This window comes from Mauremys mutica, chromosome 12 (genome assembly GCF_020497125.1).
Source record: "Mauremys mutica isolate MM-2020 ecotype Southern chromosome 12, ASM2049712v1, whole genome shotgun sequence".
NCBI classification, from domain to species: Eukaryota; Metazoa; Chordata; order Testudines; family Geoemydidae; genus Mauremys; species Mauremys mutica.
Genome location: NC_059083.1, coordinates 39,137,776 through 39,145,343, shown reverse-complemented (window position 1 = coordinate 39,145,343; position 7,568 = coordinate 39,137,776). Strand labels below are relative to the sequence as shown.

Genomic DNA, 7,568 nt, shown 5'->3' with positions numbered 1-7,568 from the left:
TAGCTAGCGCTTGTTTTCCATCCATTTATTTCTCTGTCCGCCCCAAATCTCTTTCATTCCCTATCACAGATCGTTCCAGCTCAGGTTCCCAGATCTCTCCCCTTCCTCTCCCTCTGCTCCGAGCGTCTCCGCTTTCAGGATTGTTTTGCTTTCACTCTTTTCGCATTAGTTCGCTACCCCCCTCGCCTTTCCCCAGGTTTCTTGATTTACTCTTGTTTTACTTTATTTCCTGCCCCCCCTTTAATTTCTTCTCTCCCTTCTGATGAAACCTTCCTCTCCCCTCCCTGCAGCCAGCTCATCTTTATCCAAATGACATCCCCTCCCCTGCCCACCCCCCCACCACAGCATCCCTTCCCCAGGGGCCTGGAGGTCACACCTTCCAGTCCCTGGGACTGGGTCTGTATCTCCCAGGCTCCCTGCTGGTGCAGAGTACCCCCCTTCTCCCCACACCTCCCAAATCACAATTAATTTGGTGTCCTTGGCAGCCCCACAGCTGCCGATCCCCCAGCCCACCTAGCAGTTACAGCCCCAACCCCCACATCACCTCTGTCCCTGACCCTCCATCAGTTCTCATCCTGCAGCCCCCACACGTGCCCCTCAGGGCCCCTATGCACCTGCTGCTGCTCCAGGAGTTATTCACACCCCCACCCCTTCCCATCCCTGGGGCTGCAGGGAGGGAGGGGAGTGTCATAGAGATTAGATATTGGGATTGGGTAAACAGGTGTCCTCCAAGGTCATAAAGATAAGCCAGAGGCTAGGTAGATGAGAGGCCTCCAGTATCACAGACTAAGATGACTGTGATTAGAGACACCCATTTTTTCATGCCCATTGGACTATTCCCACCATGTCTCAGTAGCATCGTCTGAGCCAGAATTCCCAGAGTCCTCCTGTGCCAGAGGACAGTGACCTACGGCAGCAAAAGCCTTGGGTGGATGAGATTAGAGGAGGCAGAGAAGCCACCCCTTGTTTTCCATACTTTGGCAGGGCAGACACTTAGTAGGGCCTTCAGGGTCATGGTGCACTGCATGGCAGAAAGCCTGAAGGAAACAGGAAACTTCCAATGTCACAAAAACAAGGGTGTGTGAGACTAGAGAGGTTGATTTCAGGGACTCCAGGGCGATATCCCCCACCATGTCTCAGCAACACTGTCTGAGCCAGGATCCTGTCCAGACCCAGAACCAGGGATGGATTCGCTGCCCGGTGAAAGAGGCTGGCGGGAAAGTGAAGATCGGGGCCTCGTTATCAGCATCAAAAAATGCCACCTGCCCCCATTCACAGTCCAGAGAAACACGGATCCTTCTGGGGACCTGGTTCAGGGGCAGGGGAGTCTCAGGGAAGGTGAGAGCCTGGAACTGACGCCCCCACCGCTGCACAGCCCAGATCCCCCCCCTCAGGGTTAAGAATGATCCAGCCTTTCCTCCTCACAGACTCTCTGGCCACCCCCACAGCCCAGCGTTCCCCATCCCCCACCTCCATCTCCCAGCAATGTCTCCCCAGGGTGAATCCCCCACAGCCCAGCACACAGAGCTCAGTGTCAAATCGCTCAGGATTGTCGGGCAGATCCTGCCGGCTGCGTCCCCATCTCACATGTTTCCGATCCTCAGACAGGGCGAGCTGGGGATGAGCTGTGTCTGGATCCAGAGTCACAGTCACTGGGGACAGAGAGAATCAGAGCGTTAGGGGCAGAGCTCAGCCCTGGGGGAGGCTGGGACCATTTCTCACACTCCCCAGCAGCCCTGGTCTGGCTGGGACAGGCCTGGATCCCAGGGAGCTGCCTCTGTCCTGGGCGCCTGACACTGAGCAGAGACGTCACTGCAGTTCTCAGCCTGGGCAATGGGACCCACTTTTGTACATTCCCATTTGGTTACAGAGGCTGCAGCTCCCTGTTCCCCAGCTGGCTGTAGCTCAGATGGCAGAGTCTGGAGCATAGGGGCCGACTCCGTGGGTGCTCCGAAAAATTGGGCAGCTCCCTGTCCCCCCGCCCAGCTCACCTCCACCTCCACCTCCACTCCACTCCACCTCCTCCCCTGAGCGCACCGCGTGCCCGCTTCCCCCTCTAGCTCCCAGCGCTTGCACCTGTTTCGCTTGGCTAGGAGGGAGGGGGCAGGAGGGGGAACGCAGCACACTTGGGGAAGCGGTGGGGCCGGGACGAGGATTTGGAGAAGGGGTCCAATAGGGGCAGGGAGGGGGCTGAGACTTTGGGGAAGGGGTTGGAATGGGGGTGGGATGAGGGTGGGGAAAGGGTGGAGTCGGGGTGGGACCGGGGGGCGCGAGCACCCACCGGCACTGAGGGAAGTTGGCGCCTGTGGTCTGGAGAGGAAAAGGGTCAGAGAGATGAGCGCACCTGGTCTCTGATTTACGACGCCAGCCTGGGGAGCTGCTTCTCTGCCCTGAGTGCCTGGGACCCAGCAGAGATGCCCTGGCAGCTCCTCTCCCGGCTGCTGGGACCTGCTGTGAGGGCTGCAGAAACTGCCTCTCTCCCCCCGCCCCTGCTGCATCTCCCTGCTGGGGCTACTCCTCGGAGGGTTAGAGAGGAGGAACCTGACATTGTGCAGAGGGGAGTGAGAGGAGGGAGGCACCAGATATAAACCCAGGGGGGAGCTGCACACTGAGCCCATTCTCCTGTCCCTGGCCTGGCGAAGAGGAGGGGACAGGGTGTAGGGGCAGAACCACTCCAGCCCAGAGAGTGGTCAGTAGGGGCTGGCCTTGGGAAGAGGGGAGGGAGGAGGTGGCAGCGTCAGAGGGACACTGTATCTCTAGCGGAGAAGAACTGGTGGCAGGATTGTTTGTGTGACTTCAGCACGGGATCTCCTCTGCATTTCAGGGGGAGGGGGAGGTGTCACAGTCAGTGTTGGTTTGGTTTGTGTCTTTAGCTACTTGTTTATAAAACTGTTTTCATGCATTTTTTTCTCTGAAGTGAAAGTTAATCTCTCCTGAAATCTCTCACCTGGTCTGCATGAGCCTTGGGATTGCCCTCTTTTTGTCTGAATTTCGGAGCACAATCCATGAAGCAATGAGTAGCTCCAGTGGGAGAGCCCAGCCCTGGCCTAAGGAAAGGTCGGATGTTGGAGAAGAGCTATGGGGGAGACCCCCCTCTGCCAGGGTAAAGGAGAGGGATGTGTCTGCCCTAAGGGGAGAGTGCTCTCTACGCATTCCTCTCAATTTAATATTGAAAGGGCCTATGGATGTCTATGAAAACCCCAGGGTCAGAGTTAAGGGGGTTTGGATGTTGGTCACTATCTGTTTCTATTCACTGGCGTGGGCATGAACTGAGCACTAAGGTTGGTGTCAGGACTGTTTGTGCGACTTCAGCTTGGGATCTCCTTAGCAGTGAATGTTTTCTTTTTAAGTCTGGTCAGTGTTGGTTTCGTTGGAAACTTTAGCTTCAAAGCTCTCTAAATGCTTTTAGAATCTCTAAATAAATTCATTTAGATTGATTCATTTAGAGATTCTAGATAATGCTTTTAGATTCTCTAAATAAATAAAGAGCAGCAGGTCCTCGGCCGCCAGCATGTCGGGGGTGAGGGCGGTGAGCGCGAACTGATCCACCTTGGCCACCAGCAGTGCTGCGAAGCCCAGGGAGGGGGCCGTGTTCTTTGTGCCACCCCGTAGCCGCGCCGCCACCTGGAAGTACTCCCGCTCCGTGCTGCCCAGCAGCTCCACCCGCATGGGGATGGAGTCTCAGCTCGGCTGCAATGTGCTGGTAGCGGATCCCACATTTGGGGGGGAGCCCAGTCCTGGGGCAACAGGAGGTGTGATTGGGGGGCACTGGTGGGCGGGGGAGGGCTCATGTCTGGGGGCGGGGGAGGGGGGGAGCAGCCAAAAATTTTTTTGCTTGGGGCGGCAAAAAACCTAGAGCCGGCCCTGCCGGCAGGAGTGAACAAACGTCTGTATGACGTGGTGACCATTCACAGACCAGTGAGGAATGAGCTGGTGTGAGAGGAGCTGATCTCGGTCCACTGGCAGGTGGGCAGATGGCCACAGAACAATGACCAGCAGGAACACTGGAATCTATTGGCCATCAAAGCATGGAGGCCGAGGAGTGAATTGCCCATGGGACCGAACTCATCCTGTCCCCAGAGCTGGTCACGGTAAATCGGGGTGAAGCACATTGACGGGACACCTCGGGGAAGCTTGCAGAGCCATTGCTGGGGCTGCAGCTATTCTGTGGCTGGATACACGGAGACTCATTCTCCAGTCCCTCAATTCAGCATTTGTCACAGGCAAGAAATTCAGAGTAAAATACGACAATAAAATATGATAATGATTAATGGGGAAAATCCTGTTTCTTTCTAGGTGTGATACAGGGAAGTTCCAGCAGCTGGAGGACACGTCTCCTGATCTGGAAATCAGTCTTGGTTATTGGTGCCAAGAAAACCAGTGCTCTGAAGGAGACTGAGGAAAATCAAAGGTACCGAAATGGGAGCTAGGGGGGAAACGTTTTGGACTTCCGGAAGTGACGGGCTCTGACCAATTAGTGGCAATAGATGCTAACATAAAACTGAAACAAATCAGAGTGAACCAATAAATTATCATTCCTGACTCAGGGGAAAAGGCTGGGTGGGGCCATGTGCCAAGGCAACAGCAAATGGTTCATAATCTGTAGTCATTTGACTGTGATTCATTTTTCCACTAACAAGTTTCTCTGAAGTGGTGAGAAATCCAGGGTCCAGGGGAAGGGAGCCATGGCCCATTCTCCTGTCGGACAGTCCAGTTGTGGCTTAGTCCTGTTTATACATAGAGAAAAGAGTCCAGTACAAACAGTTTAATCCAGCGAGAAAGTCAGTCCATTGGCGGATAGAGCCGGGAGCTGGTGGGGGGCAGAGCTGGATTCTACCTCACTGTCTGACCTTGGTCAGGTCAGGGAACCTCTCCCTGTCTGGATGGTTACAGTGTGGAGAGGAACAATGACAGACCCCACAGGAGGGTGCTGGTTTGGTGCTTAACCACACGGCGAAGGAACGAGAGCCCCAAATTCCCCCTGGTGCTTTGGGAGCCAGGTTTGCTGTTTGAATTCTGCAGTTCAGATGACATCAGGCCTGGGTGTTTCTCTGGCCTTAGGGGCCTGCTTTGCTCACAGCTGTGCTGGCCAAGTGGTTAAGGTGTTGGACTTGAAATTCAATAGGGTTTCCCTGTGCAGGTTCAAATCTTGCTCACAGCGAGGCCTGTGTTTTAGCCAGGGGTGGCTGAGCCTCCCCGAAACGGCCGCCCATGCAGGGGGGAACACTGGGGATGTGGGGCAAGTCACCCTTCTGTGGGCCCATTGTCATCTTTCGAGTGCTGGAAGCGAAGCTCCAGAGAAGTGGGGGCCCAACCTGCACCCCTTTCCTCTCTGCCTCTTAACCCGATGGCCTGCTCTGCCTCCTCCCATCCCCCCTCTGCCTCTTCCCCCCAAAGCCTGCGCCCTACCCCCGCTCAGCCTTTTCCCCCAAGCCTCCTCCCTCTCTCTGCCTCTTCCTGCCCCTGCTCCGCCTCCTTCCCCAAGGACCCCACCCCCCTGCTCACCTAAGGTAGGAAAAAGTGATGGGTGCCTGGCCTCATGGCCCCCTGGCAGCCCCCCTTAGGGGAAAGGGGCAGAGAGGAGAAAGCAGCAGGTGAGTGGCGTCTTGGGGGAAGAGTGAGGGGCAGGTAGGGGGTCTTGGGGGAGGGGGCAGTGAACAGCAAGTGGGCGGGGCCTTGGGGGAAGAGGATGAGCAGGGGCGGGGCCTCTGTGGCCGGGCCATGGTCTAGGCACCGGTGGCCCCCCCAACTTCTAGGGGGTCACTCATCTGAAACCCAGGATGAAAGTGACATGGGCCTGAGTCTTGTTGGGGCTGAGGCTACATCACACCTTTACCTTCGGGGCTCTACCGGGGCATAAAGCCGCCAGACACGGCCAGAGACAGGGAAAGGGGCCTCAGCACGGGAGAGAGTCAGGCCCAGAGTTAGACGAGGGGGGCAGAGAATAGTCTTCATTCTGGTTAGTTACACGTCGCCCTTGCTAGAAATCCTTCCTGTATTTTCTCCAGTTCACTCCCTGACTCTGTAGCGCTGCCCCGTTCCCCTGTTTGTGCCATTGAATTATCAGGTTCTGTCAAATAATAGCAGCAATCCTGCCATAACACAGCAGCCTGAAATCTCAGCTCTCCCCCTCCCCTCGCGCTAAAGAGAGAGAGGAGACCCAGGCAGCCAGTTTCTCTGGGACAGAAGACAAAGGACAGAGGCTCGTGGGAAGATGATATCGGATGCTTAGCTGGAAAGAGGGGGCTTCTGGACTGGGGAGAGAAAACAGCCAGAGCCCACATGGATGCAGGAGAGACCTAGCTGGGCTGTGCAGAGGGAGGTTAGGCCTGAGGCCCTGAGAGTTTCCTGTGCTGTGTTCAGATGTTCAATAAACTCCTCTTTTTTATACTGGCTGAGCATCACTGCAGTCTAGACAACGGGGTTGCATTCTTCCTCTGGGAGTAGAGGCCCCGGGGGTCCAGAGGGAGGGGACTCCCTGAGGGGCCCATGGCAGACAGGCATGCTCAGGTCTCACGGAAGCAGAGGGGCCTTTACCCTCGAGAGAGCGTGACTCTCCAAGAAGGGCTGTCACACTGAAGGGGGTTCCTTCCAAGGACTGTACGGGGCGGAGAGACTGCACAAGTCTTGGGAGGCAGTGACACCATTCATGGATAGATAAACAGAGGCTGGAAAGGGAGGTGATTCAGCAGTGGTGAGACTGATACTGGAACACTGCATCCCGTTCTGGTGTCCACGTTTCAAAAATAACGTTTTAAAAATTGGAGAGGGTGCAGAAAAGAGCCATATTTGAGGGATGGAGAAGATGTCTTATAAGGAGGCATTGAAAAGTTCAATCTGTTTAGAGGTGAGCTGATTGCAGTGTGCAAGTGCCTTCGCGAGAGAAAACACCAAGTATTTAAAGGGCTCTTTAGTCTTGCAAAGAAAGGCATAACAAGAACCAATGGCTGGAAGCAGAAATCAGAAAAATTCTCATTGGAACAAGGCAGAGATTTGTAAGAGGGAGGGTGATTCATCACTGGAACAAGCTGCCAAGAGAAGTGATGGATTCTGCATCTCTTGATGTCTTCCAATGAAGACTAGAGGCCTTTGGGAAGATGCTTTAGTCAAAAAGAAGCTATTGTGATACACAGACGGGCTGGGATATGCAGGGAGTCAGTGTGATGTTATTGATATAAATTGGGACCATATAGAACATGGATTGCAACCAAGGTCCTGTAGTGGCACCAAATCTTAGGTAAAGGGGGTCATCTAAGGTGTCTAAGACCAGGTTATGGGTTGCTGGTTATGATTATGCTATCTGTGTGTCTGTGTATTATTTTGTAGTTGAAGTTATAAGTATTGGCTCTGTACTGTCTGTATTGTGCTCTGCTGCTGGGTGACACCGCAGACAAGTTGGTGTTAGCCCTGCCTAGCTGGCTTGATGGCCCATTAAGGACCATCAGCTACACAAATGACCCATGGAGAGAAGGCAAACACGCCTTGTGACTCAGCAAAGTATGCAGGGACTGGCCCATGTGACTCCAGACTCCATTTTGCTGTGATTTTCCACAGTAAGGACAAAGAGG

General features: G+C 54.7%; 1 non-coding gene across 1 annotated transcript; it reads left to right on the top strand.

Moving 5' to 3' along the window:
* Positions 1–5,079: 5,079 nt before the first annotated feature.
* Positions 5,080–5,161, top strand: TRNAS-UGA. The gene has a single exon. It is a non-coding gene; the product is annotated as a tRNA-Ser (tRNA).
* Positions 5,162–7,568: the final 2,407 nt, after the last annotated feature.